The sequence below is a fragment of the Setaria viridis genome, chromosome 6 (assembly GCF_005286985.2).
Source record: "Setaria viridis chromosome 6, Setaria_viridis_v4.0, whole genome shotgun sequence".
Lineage (NCBI taxonomy): Eukaryota > Viridiplantae > Streptophyta > Magnoliopsida > Poales > Poaceae > Setaria > Setaria viridis.
This window is the reverse complement of record NC_048268.2, coordinates 16,305,650-16,328,995: the sequence shown is the minus strand read 5'-3', so window position 1 is coordinate 16,328,995 and position 23,346 is coordinate 16,305,650.

The window sequence follows — 23,346 nt, the reverse complement described above, 5'->3', positions numbered from 1 at the left end:
CTGTTGGAAAAAGGTTTTATCCAACCCAGTGCATCACCCTGGGGTTGCCCGGCCCTGTTTGTGAAGAAGAAGGATGGCAGTCTACGCATGTGTGTAGACTACCGACCTCTCAATACGGTGACTATCAAAAACAAGTACCCACTCCCCCGCATTAATGTCTTGTTTGATCAGTTAGCTGGAGCTAGGGTGTTCTCCAAGATCGATCTTCGTTCAGGTTATCACCAAATCAAGATCCAACCATGTGACATCCCTAAGACTGCCTTCTCCACAAGATATGGACTCTACGAGTACCTGGTCATGTCTTTTGGACTCACCAATGCACCCGCATACTTCATGTATCTCATGAACTCGGTGTTCATGCCCGAGTTGGACAATTTTGTAGTGGTGTTCATTGATGATATCCTGGTGTACTCGAAGAGCGAAGAAGAACATGCCAACCATCTTCGCGTAGTTCTCCAACGGCTGAGAGATCATCAGCTCTATGCCAAGTTCTTCAAGTGTGAATTCTGGTTAGATAGTGTCAAGTTCTTGAGACACACTATCTCTAAGAATGGCATAGCCGTCAACACCAGCAAGGTACAGGAAGTCATGGACTGGAAGCCTCCTGCCTCAGTGCACCAGATCCGAAGTTTCCTTGGACTGGCAGGCTACTATCAGCGTTTCATACCGGACTTCTCCAAGATAGCAAAGCCGATGACTGAACTGCTAAAGAAAGAGGTCAAATTTGCATGGAACAATAGGTGTGAAGAAGCCTTCAAGACCCTAAAGCTCTTGCTGACCACAGCCCCGGTTTTGGCTCAACCCGACCCCTCTAGGCCGTTTGACATGTACTGTGACGCCTCAGGCACTGGACTTGGATGTGTTCTTATGCAAGACAATCGAGTCATTGCCTATGCCTCACGGGCATTACGACCTCATGAGCTGAACTACCCAACCCATGATCTTGAGTTGGCAGCAGTGATCCATGCCTTAAAGATATGGAGACATTATCTGATGGGCACCCGCTGCAACATCTGCACCGACCACAAGAGCCTCAAGTATATCTTCACCCAAGCTGACCTCAACATGCGCCAAAGGAGATGGTTGGAGTTGATAAAAGACTATGATTTGGAAGTGCACTATCACCCCGGCAAGGCCAATGTGGTGGCCGATGCTCTTAGCCGCAAGACCTTTTGCAACTGCTTGTCGGCAACAAACTTCACCGAAACTTTGTGTCATGAGATGGGAAAACTTAGTTTAGAAATTGTTTCCCATGGAACCCTAGGCCACATCGCCCCTGAGTCTATTTTGGAAGACCAAATAAGGTCAGCACAAGTGGAGGATGAGGAAGTAAGGCGGATCACAAGGAAGATTTCCTTGAAGGATGAAGGGTATAAGCAGTTTCGACAGGATGAAACTGGAAAAGTGTATTATGGAAATCGACTAGTTGTACCAGCCGACCCCAACTTGAGGAAGCAGATCCTAGATGAAGCTCATCTCTCGAAGTTCTCAATCCACCCAGGCAGCAATAAGATGTACCATGATCTCCGTCAAACTTTCTGGTGGGCGGAATGAAGCCGAAAATAGCCCGGTATGTTTCAGAGTGTGACACCTGCCAACGCGTCAAGGCCAGTCATCTAAAGGTAGCGGGTACTCTACAGCCCCTACCTATTCCCTCTTGGAAATGGGAAGATATCAGCATGGATTTCATTGTTGGACTGCCCCTTTCGTCACAGCGACATGATTCCATTTGGGTTATAGTGGACCGTCTGACCAAGACCGCCCACTTCCTTCCTGTCAACACCACCCACACGGTCAAGCAGTATGCAGAGCTGTACCTCGACCGCATAGTTTCCCTACACGGTGTGCCTAAGACCATCATCTCTGATCGAGGAGTTCAGTTTGTAGCACGCTTTTGGGAACAACTACAAGCATCCATGGGCACCAAACTCATCCGTAGCTCAACCTATCATCCTCAAACCGATGGTCAAACCGAAAGAGTCAATCAGATCCTTGAAGACATGTTGAGAGCTTGTGTCATCCACTATGACAAAAATTGGGACAAGTGCCTACCATTGGCGGAGTTCTCCTACAACAATAGCTACCAAGCCAGTTTAAAGATGGCACCGTTTGAAGCATTGTATGGACGAAGATGCCGGACACCATTGAACTGGTCCCAAGCGGGAGAGAGACAAGTTTATGGCCCTGACTTAGTGGTAGAGGCCGAAGAGCAAGTGAAGGTAATCCAAGCAAATCTCAAGGCTGCCCAATCCCGACAGAAGAGTTACTCTGATAGGCGAAGAAGACCCCTACAGTTTGACATTGGTGATCATGTATATCTTCGGGTCTCCCCGACAAAAGGAGTACAACGGTTTGGAGTAAAAGGGAAATTGGCTCCCCGTTACATTGGCCCATATGAGATTGTGGAAATTTGTGGACCCGTTGCCTATCGGATCCAACTCCCAGAACAGCTCTCGGCCATATACGATGTTTTCCATGTGTCTCAACTGAAGAAATGTGTCCAAGTCCCAACCGAGATCTTAGAACAGGAGCAGCTTCAGATCGAGCCTGACCTAACCTATGCAGAGTACCCGGCCAAGGTCCTTGACCAGAAGGAGAGGCGCACCCGACGCCAAGTGGTCAAAATGCACAAGATCCTCTGGAGAAACCACACGGAGGATGAAGCAACGTGGGAAACAGAAGAGTACCTGAACAAGCACTTCCCAGGTTTTCTTTCCAGCCAAGGAGGTAAGGGCTACACACCCCCACCGGTTGCTTCTACATCCGAATCTCGGGACGAGATTCTTCTTAAGAGGGGTAGGCTGTAACGACCTCGGTTAAAATCCTTCGCGTTAATCTTAATCCGAGTCCCTGATCCCCTGTCTCAGTTTACCAAGTCTAAGTGCTCAACCTCCAGCTCGGTCCCGACCCCTGTGATCCGACCCCTCGCCATTTTCCCCGAGTTCCGACCCCGCCGACCCCTAACCCACCATCGGATCTTTCTAAGTCCTCCCACAACGCCTCCCTTCAATCTGAGCCGTGGACCACCGAGACTAACCGAGGGACCCACGAGATCTTTCTCCCAGATCTCTCGCGACAAGCGCACTCGAGTTGCATGCCCGCTTCAGAGTTCCCCAGCCGCGTGGCTCAACTCCTCCGACACCCGCCGCTCCGCCTCGTCGCCGGCCACGACCGGATGGATTCTCGCGTCCCCTTCCCCAATCGCAGCGGAAGCTCCTCTGCTACCCTTTCTGCAGCACCTCACCGCCCGTGCCCATCATCACATCGCCAGATCCCAGCTACAGAGCTCGATGCCGCCCGTCTTTTTCGACGCCCCTCCACAATCGCGCCGTCCCGGTCCTCGCTACGCGACGATTCCTCCTCCGCCATCCCAGACCACGTTAGCGACAGCTCCTTTTCCCGCCCTGTCAGAGCTCCGCCCCGATAATCTGTTGCTCCGCGCTTGCCCGCGCGACCGCAGCCGCCTGTCTTCTCACCTATGCGCCCTCGTTTCTAGTGTTGTTTCCCTGGTCACTTCCATCAGATCCACCGCGCATCGACGCCCGCCTCCGCCAAATCTCAACCACCGACAAACCCGCGCCTGCGCCGCCCTGTCATCGGTGCCCAATGACCGCCGGTGTCATCCCCGAAGTCCTGCTCCACCGCCCTCATCGCTCAATCGCCGCCCCGGCAGCACACTCCATCGCTTTTTCCCGACCTTCGCGCCGCTCCCCCTTCTCTCTTCCGCGCACTATAAAAGGGAATGCCGGAGCCCTGCCGGAGTTCCCCTTCGCCATCTCTGCCCTCCCTCTTGCTCCCTGTTCGTGCCCACAGCGCCACCGCCTAAGTCTGAGGAACTCTCCTCTCCGCTCAAAAACCACCTTCCCCAATCCACCAACCACTGCTCCCCGTGCTACACGAGAGCTTGCTTGTGGTCCACAAGAAGCACCGCCGCCGCCGGAGTACCACCGGACATCCTCGCCGCTGTCCCAAGCCGTAGTCTTTCCGCCCAAGCCTGTTCTTTCCCGACCCCAAGTCTCATCTGTAAGACGAAGGTAAGCTACCGACCCTTTGTTCACCTCGTCCGACCCCTCCTATCCGCCCGACCCCGGTTCCATCTCGCTCGACCCTGTCTGTTCCACCGACCTTTCTCCGCCTCGCCCGAGGGCTCGGCTGTATCCTTTTCCTTGAACCGAGGGTGTACGTGTAAAACTTGGGGACTTTTCAGCGTTAAGTCTGAGGACCCCTAGCACATCTATTCCTCTAGATTAAGGGTCAGATCATAAGTTCCTTACCATCCGACCCTTATATCTTGATCTCCACCAACTCAAGCGAACCTCCCCACCCTCCTGTAACTTGCCGCAAGTTTCTGGGCTCAAACTTGCAAGTGTTGCTGTTGAAATAACCGTCTAAATGCTAACCAATGCATTGCATTCGTGTAGAGCTGCGTCTCGCCGACAGCTTCTACGAGCTGCACCCGGCGCCAGAAGACGAAGGTGTGGGCGAGCTCCTGCCTCCAGAAGTCGAAGCCGCCCTAGCAGAAGAGCAGCTTCCCTCCTCCTTGTTCCAAGGCAAGCCCCGGATGCATGAATCCCCTGTGTTTTACCAAACTTGCGCATGCCTTCTTTAACATGCTTGTGCATTTACGTATAGGAGTTGTTTGTAACCATAGATGCATGACTTAGCTCCCTTGATCTGAACACTAGCTGTTGGACCGAGTAGATGCTTTGCTTAATTAGGAAACGGTAAAAGCCGAGTGATTTCCTGTCACTCGCGAGTTGTAGGAGTTGGTTGTTTCCCTTCTGTTACAACTATAAGGACGATGGACGGGGCAAGGTGTTGGATAACTTTTTGGTGGTCGGTTGATCACCCCGTCTGTCTATGAAACTTGCTAAGGCCCGACAGTGGTGGTGTTCGTGATCAAGTGTTTGAAAGTACTAATCTCATACCTAGTATGGGATGGGGAAGCCTAGTACCTGATTGAACTAGGGCGTGGCTTATACCCCTGCTGTCCCTGGAACGAGGTTCCCATGGTGCATCATGTGGGTGCAAGTACGGTCACAGTACGGTAGAGACCGGGACTGTGGAGCATTGCATGCCAAGGGAAGTTTGGACCTGACACGCGTCTGGGAATTGATGGGGATGGCCGACACAGGAAGCAATCCTTGTGGTGCGCGGATGTCGTGAGATTAGGTTCGCCATGCATGGTTAAGAAACTCGAATCGATTCGTCTGCCTCTCACAGTTTGAGATTGCTTGATCGCTATGTCACCCTGAGTAATAAAGGAATCTGATGATGACATGGTCTTGGTGATGATATATATATATACCTTTTGGTTGGTTCTATGGTTGCTTAGAATAGGTTGCAAACTTAGACCGGATAATGAACTCAGAACCAGAGCTAAAACTTGAAAGTAGTGATACACCTAGCGCTTTTGGCAAACAAACCCCTCAGCCAATAGGCCTTGCATGTCTAGAAGTGGTGGAGTAGCGTACTCCCTGTCGGTTAAGTCTTGTTGAGCTTAGTAGCTCAGCCTTGTTGTGGCTCTTCTTTTTCAGGTGAAGTTGCTGCCTCTGAGCCCTCCTCTGTTGGCACTTGGCCGCCCCAACTCCCTCCGGGTTGGACGGTTGAGTGGGATCCCTCCTCGGACGGTGAGGAGAGGGATCACTGATGTCCCGGTTGGCCTCACCAGGGATGTCCGACCCCGACGAAGTAGCTTCCGCTCGTTATTTTACCTTCTGTTGTTTTTTCTTCTGAACCTTGTAAACTCTGATGCTGTTTTATGGCCAAACTAAATGGTTAAATTGTTAACTCAGTGGACTTGTTGTATTCTCTGGAACCGCTCACCTTCGTCTGGGTTTGCTATTCGGTCTTGTTCAAGTGGTTAAATCGGATGAAATCCGACGGCACTTCGTGTTTACTTGGTTAAGGCATGAGTGTCGCATATCAGGCGGCCTAATCATGTTTAATCAAGCAAATCCGAAGTGGATCCGCCACAAAGATGGACCAAGAGAATGATGAGCTCACATTGGCCCTCAGTAATCCTGAGCACCCAGGATGTTGTCGAGGGTTCGGGGTCATTCTGTGGAAGTTTGCTTTCTGAGGCGACAGCGCATCGTACAGAAGCCACAAGCGAAGAAAGGAACAGATCGAGGAGAGCTGGCGGCAGATGCTAGAATCCAAAGTGCAGGCACAAGAAGAAAGAATGTTGGAGGAAATCAATTGTCAAGTGGCCCATGCAGTTGCGGAGTTGGCCCAATCTGGAGCATTGCCGAATCCAAACTACGCCAGCCCTTCTCAACACCTCTTGAGCAGTTGTGCTTCTACAAGGGTCCCCGATGCACAGACGACCAGGTTACCCATGGAGGAGAAACAGTTCGCCGTGGATGCCATCACGCAATGCACCTCATGTGAGCTGCATGCACCGGTCGGGAACCTCACTATTAAGGTATACTTATACATAATATTTATGCAATCTGCTCAAATGATCCACTTCTCGGGATCGGAGTTTAATAACTTGTTTACTTCTGCTATATGTACAGGTGGCGTACGGGAGTGCGTTACCAATCCTGGCAGGACAGACAAGCCATGGAATGGAGATTCCACCTGGCTACGCTAGCATCAGCGTAGAGCAGCTAGTTGATAGCCAATATGAAGGCCTAGAGCTCGACCTCCTAGGAGGCGATGGGAAAAGGACACTGGCAGATGCGCTTCATGGGATTATTCTATGGCGCAAATGCTACATCATCATTTCCGGCATGGAGCCATCTCCTCAGAGCTCAAGACCGCTCCCCGTAGATCCCCAGCATCGAGCTTCTCCTCATAGCTCGAGACCATCATCTCCTGCACAACCTGCTCCAACCTGCTCCAGGACTGTCGCTTCCTGCTATATCAAGGTCTCCATCTCCACCACATCCTAGTGGTGGGAGCGACGACGACAATAATAACACCCCTCCCCGATCACCATCGCCGGGACCAAGAGCAACCCCAATGAAGGAACCTGCAGCACAACTAAAGAAGTCACGAGCACCGCCTCCCAAGCAAAGACAGAGAAAGAAGAAAACAAAGGAGCCTGAAGTGACTCGTAAGGAACACTGGGAGGCAATGAGTCATGCAGAACAGTGGGCAGAAATCCAAGCAGAGGCCAGTGCATGGTTCAAGGAACAAGCTGAAGAAAAAAAGCAAGGGAGATGGAGCCACCGCTAGTAAATCGAAGAGATTAACTTTTTTATCAGGATGGAAGAAGGAGCCAAGAAAAGGATACCACTCTTATCAAACTACGAACGGGCTTTAGTACAGGCTGATTAAAGGGACAAAAGGAAAGAAAAGTCATCTTCCAGTGGTGCTGTCCCCGACCTCGGGTATTTATCAAAAAAAGATGCTCAAAGGGTAGCAACAATGCCCTTGGATCAACAAGTAGAAGTATTGAAATTCATGCAAGAAACAGGTCTGGGACTTGATGAATGTTTAGGGCAAGTTGAGACGCCAACTGCACCGCTCCCTGAGCCGAGATGGACTTATGAGCTTGGCAAACCTCTAGTAAGGCCTTCGTTGGTACGGAAGCTATCAACAAAGATGTACGAATTCCATCAATGGTACATGATGGTGTCCGCCGACTCGAGGGAGATGTTCGGCCTTAAGTGTATCATCATGATGCCCTGGACGTCTCTCTTATCAGCGCTTGGGTTCTGTAAGTGTCCGTTTATCTCTACATGTAAATTTTGGTTCATATCAGTATTTTTTTTGCGTGCGTCACCGTACTAACTTCGTCTTCCATTTTATGTAGGATGTTAATTCAGACGTGCCGACGAGAGGCGTACCTACATATTGGCTTCATGGATCCATCCGTAGTTAACCAAAAATAGATACAATTATCATCGGAAAAAACCTTGGTGGAAATATACAATTTCCTAGAGAAACAAACATTCAAGGATTTCATACAACTTCCATACAACTTCAAGTAAGTGTGTGTATACCGTCTACTTTTGTTGTCTTTTTCCTTACCTGATTAATGTTAGTTAACTCTAATATGCATGAACATTTTACGTACGCAGCTTCCACTGGATCCTTATTATAATTGAGCCTGAAAGGAGCCACGTCACTGTCTTTGATTTGTTGAGGAAAGATCCGGTGGAGTACCAAGACATGCTAGGCTTGTAATAATTCTGGACCTTTATCTCTATGCAAAAATTTATTTCCTAAATTTTATCCCCGTTACACTATATCATTCATTATTCTAATCTGCAGCGCATGGAAACAATTCATAAGAACACACAAAGGTCCATTAAAAGAAAAACTTACATGGAACACAGACTTCTCGGTACGTATGAAGTCTGCACATTTATTATATTGTATAACATGAATATTTCATAACTTATTTTTTTCCGCACTGAAGTGCTTAAGATAGGAACCCGAGAATAATCTATGTGGCTACTACATTTTTGAGCACATGCACAGTTTTATGGGACCCAAGGGACTAAAGATGATGCCGCACAACTTTAAAGTCCGTAAAATAAAACTATTACTAGTTAATTATTTTCTAGCTCCTTATATTTAATTGTTCGTCTAACATTCACAAATTTCCAAATTATAGATATTAAATATTCAACAAGGACTCTTGAAGGAAGAAAGAGTAGCGGCAATATGTGATTGGATTCCTAATGGACGAGGTGGTAAATCCTAAAGGAGAATTTTATTACAATAGACGACAATTAGACGCTCCGAGCAACACCTCGACGGGAAGATTGTAGATATATAGTTTGATTTATTTGTATATATAATACGCGCTAAGATCGATTTGTACTAGTTGAATTGTGTATAAGAATTGTGTATATATATAGTAATTGTATAATTACAAATTTCATTCCTTTAAATACTAGTTGATTTCATTATAAAAAAAATCTTAACTACTAAAGGTTAACAAAAGGGTCACGGTACTACGTACCGCGTCATGCAGGGCGCCATTTAGTCCCGGTTGGGAAATCCAACCGGGACTAAAGGGTAACCCTTACCCAACCGGGATTAAACGGGCACCCTTTACTCCCGGTTGCTTTTACCAACCGGAAGTAAAGGGCCTATCCTGCGCCTGGTGTGGCTGGCCCTTTAGTCCCGGTTGGTAACATCAACCGGGACTAAAGGGTGACCTTTACTCCCGGTTGAAAGATCCGGAACTAAAGACCCCCCCTTTTGTCCCGGTTGGTTTATCCCGGATGGATTTTAGGAGATATGCACCCTACCAACCGGGACTAAAGGCCAGTTCTCACCCCCTTTTGTCCCGGTTGGTTTATCCCGGATGGATTTTCGGAAGATATGCACCCTACCAACCGGGATTAAAGGCCAGTTCTCTACTGAATTAATTAAAATTGGACTGGACCCGACCCAGACCAAAACAAAAAGCATTTATTTTTACTAAAAAACGGTGGACGGCTTGACCCGCCTGACCTGAGCCCAACTTCGGACACATTTGCAGGCTAGAAAAAATTGTTAGGCTGCCCTAAGCACCCATTTTTAGCTTGAAATAGATCGGACATTTTTTTCTTGCTCTCACCTTCAAAATGCTTAGGTCTGCTTGAAGTGCAATTGTACCCCACCTAACTAGCGATCATGCTCCTCCCACGTCTAGTGATGTCACTGTGGCCCCATCCATCTTCAGGCCCGCTACCATCTCTAGGGCAATCTTGCGCCAATGAAGTTCCCTTTATCCCTGACACGCTCCCTTACGGAAAACCCCATCCTAAAATCATGACCCGAAGGCTGAAGCTTGCTAGACTTGCCAAGGTCAAATACAAAGATTTCCCATGCAGATCAAGGTATAAATTGCGTTGCCTAGAAATGAGTGCTATATCTAGCCAAAACACTCAAGTGAGTGTTAGCTGTTGGGGGAATCACCTTTGGAACCGACTTCGAAGGAATTAGGACCTTTGGAAGGCTAGAATGCATATCTCAAATGCATAAGAGTACCATAACATCCGGACTTCAGGTCCAGTTTCTAGAAGGATGGTCTATTTTGCAGGTGTTTGAAGAGCCCCTTAGAAGGTCAAGGAAAAGAGCCTCCTTGGGGTAGTCATCGAGAAGTCAATAAACTGGGGAGGTACAGCAGCAAGGCGACCGAATGACCCCCTCGGAAGCTAATGGTAATCACCCGAAGGCGTGGTGGTCAAAGGGAGGCCTCCCATGCAAAAGAGGGGAGTCTACCAATGGTGTAAATTCCGTTTCACCCTTGAATATTCTTGGAATTTAGTCGTTGTGTAAGAGTAAGGTGTAATTGTACCTTAAAATGGTTTGCCTCCCCTATAAATAGAGGGGTAATTGTAACTGAGGGATATGGGTCATAGGTCCCCACCGACCAGGATACTGGCTGGTCCTAACAAGTAGGCCCACCCACCAAAACGTGTGGGCCAAGGACATGAAGATACTTGGAGCACAAGTCGAGGAGGCCGGGTGATTCAAATTAGTTCGGATACTGCAGGATACTTACTGTAATCCAACTTAGATTGCTTTTCATGTAACAATCGACTAGATTAGATTCAAACTGACATGTAACCCTAAGTCATGAGCCTATATAAGGCGGCCAAGGGCGACTCCCGAGGGCAATCCCATCGAATCTCTCAAGCAGTACAAGCCACCAAGCATACAGGATATAGGGTATTACTCTTCAGAGGCCCGAACCTGTCTAAAACCCTCGTGTTCCTTGTGTTCTCGTGATCACCTTCGAGTTCTTGTTTCACAATCGCTTCCACCTACAAATCAACCACTTGGGTAACCTCCTAGTAGACTTCTGGGCTTATAAATCCGATCCGACAGGTGGACTTCTGGGCTTATAAATGACAGTAACTGATGAGATGTTTGGTCCGAAATTAATGAAAGTTTTTTATCATTCTTGTTGTTTACTTTCTTGTCTTTACTTCGGGGCAGTAGAAGTAGAAGTAATGGGAGTAAAGAGAGAGGAGTGACGGACTGAGGGGTCTACCCAGCCACCCTTTGGTCAACATCTTGAGAGCTGTCGTGACGAAATCCATCTCGGGACCGTCTTACACCAACATTAGCTTTTCTATATTTCTAGGACTGCTAAATTCAATCTACTAAAAATTTACTTTTGATTGACTTGCCGTTATATCAAGTGTGATATACAATGGTCGCAAGGTAGGCCTTCGGGAACCAGGTGGCACATATTGAGGAGTTGAAGACACGAAGAAAGGCAGGATGTGACAATTGGGTTGCTAGAGACAACGAATGCAACTGTGGTGTATGGGAAGAGAGCACAATGGGAGGATAGAATATTGTTTATTCCACTGTTAAAAAATAGAGAAAATTCCTTATTTGCCATTGAAAATTATGTCGCTTCCTTATTTGCCATCGAAAAAATTTGTCTTCCTTACTCGCCATCGTCTCAAAATTTATTCTCTATATGCCATCAATTGTGTTAAGTTGGAAATGAAAAAATGTTTTTACCCTTATGACATAGGGACACATCCATTGTAAAATTTGTATCCAACTAGTTTTGCATTCTCCATATCAGCCCAATATTTTTTAAAGATGTTATTTTTGAAAGATGTGTTGATGCCATGCGATGCAGCTGGTTAAATTTTACAACAATATATCCCTATATTATAAGGGTAAAATCGTCTTTTTTGTCAACTTAACTACGTTGATGGAAAATAGGGAATGCAATTTTGAGGCAATGGCAAATAAGGAAGCGATGTAGATTCCAATGGAAAATAAGGAATTTTGTCAAAAAACATGGATGTTTATTAAATGCTAAAATGCAGAGCAGAGTAGTAGACTGGTTCATATTGATGGTTTGTGGCATGTTGAAAGGACTAACTTTTGGGTGGAAAAACTCGTTACTAACAAAACGTTTAGGTTCTTTTACTTTTATCCTCAAAGATGCGTGGCTGATTCTAGGATTTGTATTGACATTTAAAAAAGCCATTTTAAATTTACATGCCGAATGTCACCGTCCATAACACAATCCCATTGACTTATGTCTTTTCGGTTAGTGCCAATGGTTCCTCAGTAGTTTATAGGCCTTATTCAACTGATCCTATTATTCTCAAACTCCATCACTTTTTTAAATAAGGGTGGAGTCTTTCCTACTAATTTTCAAAAAAGGAAAAATAGCAAGCATTCCTTTCTTCCAATAAAAAAGGAAAATCTGGCTTTACAGCTATTGCCATGTCGAGATGTAACAATATCAAAGGCAAAGGGAAAAAGGAAGGGGCTCTTTGGTGAGGATCTAGCGCCGACTCCTGCCGCGGCTTCTACTGGAGCCGTACCAAACGCCCTGCCCTGGTAGAAAAGGGCTTCGGTGCTAGAGTCACTGTGAAGCCAGAGCAAAAAAATAGACTGAGGTGGAGCAAGAAAAAGTAGCTGGCTCCTCGCCATCCCCATAGTTTGCCCACAAAATTTGGAATTATTACGGCACAAATGCGCCAGAGCCTCCTCCATGCCTTATCATCGGCGTGCGGCGTGCAGCTGGGAGGCCATCGGCGGCTCACCTTGGTGCCACCCCCCCCCCCCCCCCCCCGACTCGTTTCGGTCCTGGCCGGCATTGGCATCGATAAGGCCACGCGGGCCAGCCTCGCCTGGAGCACGGCCCCCTTGCACGACTGGGGGCTGCATCACTGGAGTGGCAGCGGCGGCGTGGTAGCAATGCCTGGCTAGCGGCGGAGGCTAGGTACAGCACATGGACAGAGAGACACAACTGTAACAACCTGGGTGCTTAAACAGGTGTTTTAATCTTAAGAGCAAGTCATTTGTGCTTAAAGAAGAGCTTTGGCAAATTTTATGCAAAGTCCAAGATTTGGGGCACTCTATTTAGAGGTTTCCAATGTCATCTTGAGCTGAGCCCTATACCAAAGTTTTAGAGCTTCAGGACCTTAACAACTTTGCTTTAAGGAGCAAGTTTGAAATCTGCCCCAAAAGCCTTCAAATCCAGGTCAAAGTTCCCTAGTTTGGTCAACTTAGCCCCTTTAGCAATTCCGGCTAAGTCTGGAAATCAGCCCAACCTGGCGCCTTAGGGCGGGTTTATCTTTGGAAAGTTGATCAGAACATCAAGAAACCTCTTTATAGAAGTTGGAGAGCTAAGTTCCTACAAAAACCTTACTAATTGGACCTTGGTCCAATTCACCTCTGAAGCTTCCCAAATCTGCAGCTCAAATGAGCCCAGAACCCTAAAAACCAGCCAAACCGCCGTTTTCCCCTAAGTCCCGGAAACCGACGTTCCTCCAAACTTTGGAGCTTTGAATCTCCAAATCCACCAGGTTTTTGAACTCCATCAAATTACAAGAGTTGGACCTTGGTTTGTGTACTACAACTCTTGTAAAGGGAGTTAACGTGGCACAGTTTGAAAATCGGGAGATCAAGAGGCTGGAAGATGGGCCCGGCAAAGGATCTCGCGGATCCATCGGCCAGAAAGTGCTAGAGCGCCGCCGCCATGTGGCGTGCCCTCGCTGGTGAGCGCTGCCTCACCCAGTCACCAGCCACGACAAGATGGGTCGACGTGCCTCGCTCCCCAGTCGCGCGCGACGACGACCTGCGGTCCTCCGCTCTGTCGCATCTCATCTTGCCCGAGGCCTCGCCAGCCGCGTCAGGCGGATTGCCCGCAGCTCTGCCATTGCCCCGGCCACTCTGCGACTGAAGACCGACCGCTGCCGCGCCGGTACCGCCTTACCTCCCGTGCACATCTGCCTCACCTGGATCCCCGGCCACGCGCCCCCAACACTTTTCGGCCCTCCCATCACACCCCAGTCGCGCTGCCCGCGCGCGCGCCTCGCGACGCTGCCGTCTCCACCAACTGCCGCACAGGCAATGACCGCTCCTTCCCCCGCCTCGCCAGTAGCATGCCCCGGCTGAGCCGCTAGTCCCGCGCATGCTCGCCTCACACCGCTCGCCCTGTCACATCGCCTGCAGTGCCCTTCCCTCCCTCCTGTTTGCCAATGCTGCCGTCGCCATCGATGCCCGCGACCACACATGCGCGCAGACCTAGCAAATCCACATGCCCAGCAAACCCGCTTTGCCCCAACCCCAAATCGTTGCTGCCCAACCAGGGCAAGATCGCATCCGAGCTCACCAATGGAGACGCCGACCAATCGCCGCCGCAGTAGAGCACTCCTTTTCTCCCTCGATCTTATCCTCTCGCCGCTCGAGCTTGTTTCCTTCCTCCGAGCACTTCCGCGCAGCTATAAAAGGGGTACCGAAGCCTCTTACCGGAGTTCCCTTTGCTACCACTGCCTTTGCCGCACTACTTGCTTTGTTCTTCTCCATCGCACTTGCTGCCGCACACTCCTCTACTTCACGCTCAAGCGCCGCGGCCTGAGCTCTCTGTGGAGCTCCCCTCTCCGCCCAACCCCACATCTTGCTGACCCCACCAGATGCTTCGCCATCCTCTCATGCAGCTCTAAAGCTTGCTTGTTGTCCACCAGAAGCACCACCGCCGCCGAAACACCGCCAGTCCCGCGACGCCGACCCGAACCGCCGTTGATCCTTGTTCCACCTCGGCTTGTTTCTTCCCGACCCCGAGACCTCATCAGTAGGACCAGAGGTGAGCTACCGACCCCTTTCCAGCTCTTCCCGACCCTGAACCGTTAACGGAAGCGACCCAACCTTGTCCGCCTCGCCCGAGTCGCCCGAGTGTTGTCCACCTCGCCCGAGGGCTCGGTTGTGTCTTTTTCTTTTGACCGAGGGCATATGTGAAAAGTTCCGAGGACTTCTCTATATTAATATGAGAACCCCGGTATAATTATTCCTTAGGTCCAAGGGTCAGATCATAAGTTTTTCCTGATCCGACTCTTTTAACTTGTTCTAAATCAACAGAAACTTGGAAATTACATCTTAAATTGAGGAAAAATCAGAAAAATGTGAAATCACTTTGGTTGGAATCCTCGTTCTGAGTAGAGTCCAATAAAGTGGGTTTTGCACCTTTTCCTGTAGTTTTTCTATAGTTTTGGGTTTAAATCCTTGCAAATACTGTTGAAATCACCGTCTATGTGTCTTACCCTTGCATTCCATCTGATGTAGAAATGAACCTCGCAGACGACATCTACGAACTTCACTCGGTGCTAGAAGACGAAGTCATAGCTGAGCAGCCGCCTGTAGGAGTCGAGCCCGTGCACGCCGAGGACCAGTTCGCTACCGCCCCGCTTGAAGGCAAGCCCCGGAGCATAACCCAGTTTTTCTAAACTTGTGCATGCCTTCTGTTGTTATGTGTGTGCATTTACGTTCAGGAGTTTATTGAAACCGTAGATGCATGACTTAGTTTCCCTTTGATCTGAACACTAGTATGATTGGCCGAGTAGCTGCTTTGCTTAAATAGGACTCGCTAAAAGTCGAGTGATTTCCTATCACTCGCGAGTTATAGGAGTTGCTTGCTTCTTTTTGCTACAACCATAAGGATGATGGACGGGGTAGGGCTCTGTGAACTATTTTGGTGGTCGGTGGATTGCCCTGCGTGTCTACATGAAATTGGATTAAGGTCGGAAAGTGATGGTGTTCGTGATCAAGTGTTTGAAAGTACGAATCTCATACCTAGTATGGGATGGGGAAGCCTAGTACCTGATTGAACTGGCAAGTGGCTTATACCCCTGTTGTCCTTGGAACGTAGTTCCCATGGTGCATCATGTGGGTGCAAGTGCGGTCACAGTATGGTAGAGACCGGGACTGTGGAGCATTGCATGCCAAAGGCGGTTTGGACCTGACACGCGCCTGGGAATTGATGGGGACGGCTGACAACTGAAGCGACCCTTCGTGGTGCACGGATGTCGTGAGATTAGGTTGACCATGCATGGTTAAGAAATTCGAATTGATTCGTCTACCTCTCACAGTTTGGGACTACTTGATCGCTATGCAACACTGAGTAAGAATGGAAGATGATGGTGATCTAAATTGTTACTTGTTTAATTGCTTGGAAAACCCTGCTTGGCTTAGTATAGCTACTAACCTAGAATGGTAAACAACAATAGAACTTGTGGCTAAAATGTTGAAAGTAAGGACCTATGCTAGTTGCTTTTGGCAAAAACAAACCCCTCAGCCAAAAAGCCTTGCATGTCTAGAAGTTGGTGGATTAGAACCACCTGTCGGTTAAGTCTTGTTGAGAGTAGTCGCTCAGCCTTGTTGTGGCACATTCTTTTCAGGTGATGTTGACGCCTCTGAGTTTGCTACAAGTGGCACTTGGCATCCCCAGCTTCCTCCTGGGTGGACGGTCGAGTGGGATCCCTCCTCGGACGGCAAGGACAGGACTCATTGATGTCATGATTGGCCTCGTCGTGACATCCGAATTCGGCGCTACCTTTCGTTTGTTTATTTCCGCTGCTTAAGAACTCTGCAAACTTTGTTTGAATTTCGAACCACTCACCTTCGTGTGAGCTCTGCTTTCTCGATCCTGTGTAGTGGTTTATCGGATGAAATCCGACGAACTGCCGAGTTAACTTGATTAAAGCATATGATCACGTGTCAAGCGACTTAATTGTGCTTTAGTTAAGTTAATTAGGGCCGTTCCGGCACAGCAACGAGTGGGCATGGCAGAGCAAAGGCGGCGCAAGCTTGGACTGGATCGGAGTGGAGAAATAGGAGGAGAAACGGATAAGAAGGGGAAAAGAAAGAAGGCCGTGGAAAAAGAGAAAGAAGTAACGGATAATGAAGCGCAAAATGAAAAGGCAAAAATTGCCCAGGACACCGTTAAAAGGTGGGTTTTGCCACAAGCCACTAAAAAATTGTGTCACTGCCGGGAACCATTATAATTCTATGGATATTTGTTGGAAGACATCATGGCTCATATAATAATATTTCCACCTCAAACAGGTCACAGAACACATGAATCTGGATAAGAATATCCTTGCTCTTTAAACAGATGATGCAGTAGTCACAAAAGCACACACAGCAATATAAAAGCACATGGTTCAGCCATATTTGGTTTGGATTGTATGGCAAGACAAAATAACATGGTTTCGGCCACATTTGTCTATCAAGTACAGCAACACGAAAACAACACGTCTTAGCCACAATACTCCAAATCCACACATTGCAGCCTATTATTTCTTGGATCTCACAAACCTTCAACTTCTTTGCCTTTCCCTTCTCAATAGCAATTGGAGACATGGCTGGGCATGCAACAGGCTCTATGGTCCCTTCAAGTTCTAGCATCCTCTTACAGCAGTAGATGTACATAAGCATGTCAACTAAATAGAGATAAAAAACAGGAACACACAAAAAGTTCAAATGAGTTATACCCTCTTGTCATAGGGCTTGGAGTAGAAACACAAGTGATGGGTCTAGTTGGTGTAGATGGTTCTGATTCCATCAGCCTTCTTGACATACTGCATGTAGAAAAAAGCATGTGAAATTGCAGACTTAAAGGAGAAGATTTCTAGTTTAAAATATGCATATTATAGTTTCATGTTCTTGTAACAGGGCTTGTTGTAGAAGCACAAGTGATGGCTCTAGCTGGTGTAGCACAAGTGATGGCTCTAGTTGGTGTCGAAGCACTATAAGTTGTTTACATATGTAAGATATGTTTAAAGGTTGGTAAAATTCCATAAAGTTAGAGTTGAAAACTTACAATGGATCAGCATATGATGGTTGTTCTTGTGGTGGTTCAGCAACACAGGATGGTACTACTGTGACATTTTTCTTGCCTCTCTTTCTCTTTGGCTTTGGAGGAGCAGGTGGTGAGGCATCGAAACATGAACATACTCATTGCATGTTTTGTCCATGTGTCCAAGCTGTTTGCACCTTTTGCATATTGTGGATCTCTTTGGTGTCCCAGTGATCTCTTTGGTGTCCAAGTGATGCAATTTCAAGCGGAGGCGGTGCACTAATTTCATTGGCTGGGGTAGGAGTGCTTCCCTGTAACTCACAAGGCATGCTCTGCTCCCGCCCAGTATCATGCATGAATTCAAAATCATCTTTTTTGATAACACACACTTGCAAAGAGAGCCTTCTTATCTCCCAATACATGTCAATAGCATGCAACAAATTTTGGTCAGATGTAACTTCTTCATAGTTACGACTTGATATATCCCAATAAGTGACACGCATTTTGTGTTTACAGCCTAGGTTAATGTCTATGCCAATGTCAAGTAGCAATGATACAAGCTTCAGAATACTCAGGACTACCATCATCATTAATTTTAACATAAGGACCTACAAGGACAGCAAGCCTCACTACAAGAAATGTGTTAAAATCTATGACAAAAATTTATGACACATTTGTTCTTTTCATATATCTATGACGTTTTTAGCTGAAAACATCATAAAGTTTCATATCAAGCAAATTTAGTGATAAAGTTTCGGAACGTCATAAAAGTTGCCACTGTAGCCAAAAAGAAATCGTCACTAGCTATTACATGATGGTTTTGTGATGATATAAGCTCCGCAAAAATGTGATAAACCAGCCAAGGTCCCACATGTAAGTTTAAGCTAATAAATAGGGTGGTAAAATAAAAAGGAAGATGTGCTCCTCCCATGGGTCGAACCTGTTACTGATCGAATGGGAAGTCTTTACCGCGACTGGGTCCCACATGTAAGTTTCAGGTGAGTCTTTACCGATCGTATGGCCGGCACCACGCTTCCCTAGCTTCGCAAAGACTTTCGCTGCGTAAATCTGCAATGGCCCGTGGTAGGAATGGTGCATCCTAGCGGTGACTGGAGGATGATTGCGCAACCTAGCAGCGACGGGAGGATGAGGAGCCACGATGAGGTCGGTCCCCTGGTTTGAGCCGCTACTTTCCAGTATCGTCCTAGGGAAGGGGATTTCTGGATTTAGGGTTCTGGGTTGAACATACTAGATTCCAATGTCGTCATACCCTTAGATTTGCATTCTGATTGGTGTTATAAATTGATAGACTATAGTTTATGAAGTGCAAAACTAAACATCAATTTCAAGTTATAATTACTTTCGTGATGCAGTTAGGTTTTAAATTGGATCGTATTATGGATTGATAGGTTTTTGTATTTTGCTAGCTTCTAGAGGTGCTTGAAGTCATTGGTAGTGGTAGATCGGGGCCTCCTGAGGATGATCTTATCATTATGGATCCTATAAACAAGTGCGAGCACGGGTATGGTATCCTTGTGAGGTATAATTGGACATTTGACAACCCTGGGTGCCGGTATGCATCCTACAATGAGGTAAACGATAACTTGTTTCAATTCTAATACACCTTGATTGTACTCTTGTTGTTAGTGTTGTGAATGGAGAATTGTATGAACATAATCAGTGTCTGCAATGTGAAGGGCTAACATGCGCGGTGTGTATGTGGGTTCCTCCTCTACTTGGTCTTCGTTATTGCATTCGGGCGTAGCATAGCTTGCAATGAGAAGCTTCCAAATGAGATGTGTGTCTTCACGAACATATTCAATGTCAAAGATAATATCCTACAAATATTCACAAAGATTGCTACGCAAGAAGTTAATAACACAAGCGTTGAGTTGCGAGTACTCTAATTCCTCTAGAGTGATTTTGGATCAATCAATGTGATCAATATCAAATTTTGGAGACGAGTTCTAGCAACTAAATCATGCTCATAAGATGGACCCATGGTCCTAAGAGTATTGAGTACATGAGCAGACCAAGAAGCATAGTTTGAGCCTTCGCAATTGAGAGGCTCAAAGGATACCTTACTTGTTGTTGACATCTTTTATCACGACGGTTAAGCTTGAAAGTGAGTTCAGGATCTAATACCAATGGAAAGGATCTTGATGTCGCCTAAGGGGGGGGTGAATAGGCGAATTGACAAACTATAAACCAAATTCAAACACCTTGAGCCTTGCTGCCTGGACAGACCGGTCAGACCGGTTTCCCAGACTGGTCAGACCGATATGAAGCAGTGAGGCACACCAAATTGATGCTTCATCCCCTCTTCGACTTTTAGCACCAACAATCTTGAAGAGTGTAACTTGTAGATGATATTTGGAAGAATAAACTTGTTCCTACACACAGTAATGACACACCCAAGTAGATCGGAGCGGAAGTATAAGTAAATGCTAGAATACAACAAGTAATGTAAATCGTAAAGAGAACATGAGGATTTGTTTATCTGAAGTTCAGATTCAACCAATGAATCCTACATCTCTATTAAGGAGCCTATTGAGATACGAGTCTTTTTCAACTCCCTCCCAACAAGCCGGGTCTCTTTCAACAACTTTCTTCATCTCCACTAGTTGATCTTTTCCCTTGCGGAGGCAAGATCGCAGCCCTCACAAACTTGCCGCTGCTCACCACACGTTCGGAGCTACCTGGCGACACCTAGCCATCTAGGAGGCAAACCTCCAAGACTAACAAATGCTTCAAGACTTTCTCAACAGGAACCACAGGTGTTCAACCTATGGATGGCTCTTCTCATCTCACAATTGCTGTCAATTCACTTCTCTCTTCCACCCAACTCACAAGATTTCACTTGATTCACACAACCTCACAAAGAGGGGTTGGGGAGAGCTTTTTTTAGCTTTGGCCTGGCTTAGAATGGTCTAGGATCACTGTTTTTGCCTCAGGAGCAGCAACCTCCAAGAGTGGACGTCGTAGGGTATAAATACCCCAAAGAGCAAAAACTAGCCATTGGAACACTGGGCAGACCAATCAGACCGGTCTGCTAGACTGATCAGACTGGTCTAACTCAAAAACTAGCCGTTGGTACTTAGACTGGTCAGACCGGTCTGGCTGAGCCAGCCACAATGCTCCTAACATCACTCTTGTTGACCTAAAGGTTAAGCCAACCTTTGTTATGTGTTTTGTAATCTTTTAACTCACTCAAGGGTATCTCTCAGGGTGAAACTCACATGGGTCAACTAAGAGTACTTTTGGTGTTGTGAATAAGCCAATGTTGCAACCCTCTTGATAGTACGGCATACCTATACTCAAGATGAAATATAAAAACCATATCATCCTCTTGAGTTTGTAAGTCTTTATTTTTGCCATACTTTAATCTTTGGATACTTGAGGGCTTCCAACATAATCTTCAACTTGAGCACATCCAACTTGAGCTAGTGACTTAAGACTTTCTTTTGTCCATAATAAAGTATACTTGAAGTTTTTAGTCACTCCATCTTACAAACCACGATAGACTAGATGCATTTCATTGCTTCCCTCGGTAACGCGTAGAAATGATACCTCGAAACCCCCCGGATACTAGCTACTTCACCCTAGGAATATGCCCATGGCACAAGCCGTCGCTTATCCAAAGCTTGCTTAGTCCCTCGTTTCTAGTATCTCGTTTGATTTCTTCACCCATTCTTGCCACATTGAGTTTAGCTTTGCTTTGACACCAATAGTTAAATCCCATTTGAAGTCTTCTTCAAATGCTTGATCTAGGTTGATAAAGAAACTTCCATGAATTGCAATCTTCCACTTAATAAGACCAATATGTAGATCATAAGCTCGTGTCTTTTAGCATGTCCTTATGAAGTCTTGCAATTTTCCTTCTATGAATATTTCAAACTTTTCTTGATGACCCCTTTTCTTTTGGTAACACAAGCTAACAGTTTGCTTGGTAAGTTATAGATCAAACTATAAAAACTCATCCCCAAGCATCATTTAACTCTTGCTTGTTGTTGCTTTTTAATTGGTCTTTAAGGGATCACATACTTGCTTGCTACCTTCTTTATGTGCCATATGATACTCATTCACTTGATAAGTCAATATTGCAATATGAGTACAAGAATAAACTCCTGCTCACAAACTTAGACAAACAAGTTAGTCATTTAGTCATTTTGTCATCCAATTCACCAAAACCCACTTAGGGGCCTAGATGCACTTTCATAGAAAAATAAAAAGGTAATAGTGTCCGCAGCAGGGATCGAACCTACGACGACCTCTTGATTCTGAAGAGTCAGCACTACCATTGAGACATAATGCAGTTTATGGTTTTTGAAAAAGGCAGCTTCTTTATATTACAGTCCTAATAAGTGTGGTCCACTTCCCAGTTGCAGGCCAGAGCAACAGGTATATCTGCAACGGCTTACACTGCAAGGGACTCATTGGTATGCTCCTGTTGGCTATGGCAAAGACTTAAGCCTAGAGGCATCGGTATGCAGATCTACAACGGGCGGCGGGAATGGCGCATCCTAGCAGCAAAGGGAGGAGTAGGAGCTACGGTTAGGTCAATCTCCTGTTTTATGCTGCTGCTTCTCCTTTCGTCAGAGGGAAGGGGATTTCTGGAATTTGGGATTTCGGTTGAAGGCAGTAGATTCCGATTTCGTCCTACCCTTAGGTTTGCATTTTGATTGGTGTTAGAAGTTGATAGGCTATAGTTTATGAAGTGCAAAACTAAACATTGATTTCAAGTTACAATGACTTTTATGAAGCGTCCAAGTATTCCATCATCTTCTTCCGTTGGTAGCTACTGCTCGGTGACATCTTCCTGGAACACTACCCATTAGCATCCTGAAAACAAGTGCGATCACGGGTTGAGAGCTGTGGTGAAGTATTCTTGGACCTTTCTCAACCCTAGCCGCCAGTTTTCTTGCTGCCCAAAGGTAATGACTACCTGCTTCACAGAGATTTTGGTTCTGTGATTTCATGTTACTGTTGTTAACGGTGATTTGTAAAAGAGCATTTAATTTGTAGGAAGAAAAAAAGCAATGCGATTACATGATCTGGGATGATCTAGAATGGGATGATTGGGCATTTGGTGTTCTGGTGAAGCTCATGAAGAAGAAGGTGCAAGCTGAAAAGGATGCAAAGAAGTAGGAGGGAGAATAGAGAAAAGCTAACTGTGAGCTTAGAGAGCTTAGGAATAAGCACAAGATGGTGCGGCAACAACTTCAGAAGGCTACTGCCAAACTGAAGTCAATTTGGAATTATAGGCACAATGTCAAACTAGCGCACGTGCTGCTTGCTTTATTTGTTGTTGTCGCAGGATTGATGCTTCGTAGTAAGGCTAATTAAGTAGATGGTTTAGAGGTGGGATGGTGCCCTTATATTTTGGTAGCTAATGGTACTTAGAGTGAAAGTATCATAGGATTGCCTTATGTTTCTGAATATTTTCCCGATGATGTATTCTCCAAGTGTCACTTTGGTTATGTTGCCTTATGTTTCTAAACATTGTGCTGATGGTGTACTGTCACTAGCTTTGCCTCTCAAGACTTGGTAAGGCAATCCTTGTTGTGCGGCAGTTGCTATGCACCACTGCGCTACTCAAATGTTTTTGACTAACTCCACACTCATAACATTTTAGTCCGGTCTATTCACTTTTCCGACAACAGAATTTACATCTACCTTCGCCAAGAATCATAACCAATTCATTCAGATCAAGAGGTGTCGGTTGCCTAGCTTCTTAGGGAAGCCAGCGCAACTTCCCATGGAAGGTGAGGAACTCCTTATTTAATTGCCTTCTGAACCTCACTATTCCTTCTTTGCTGTCACGCGGCTCCCACTAC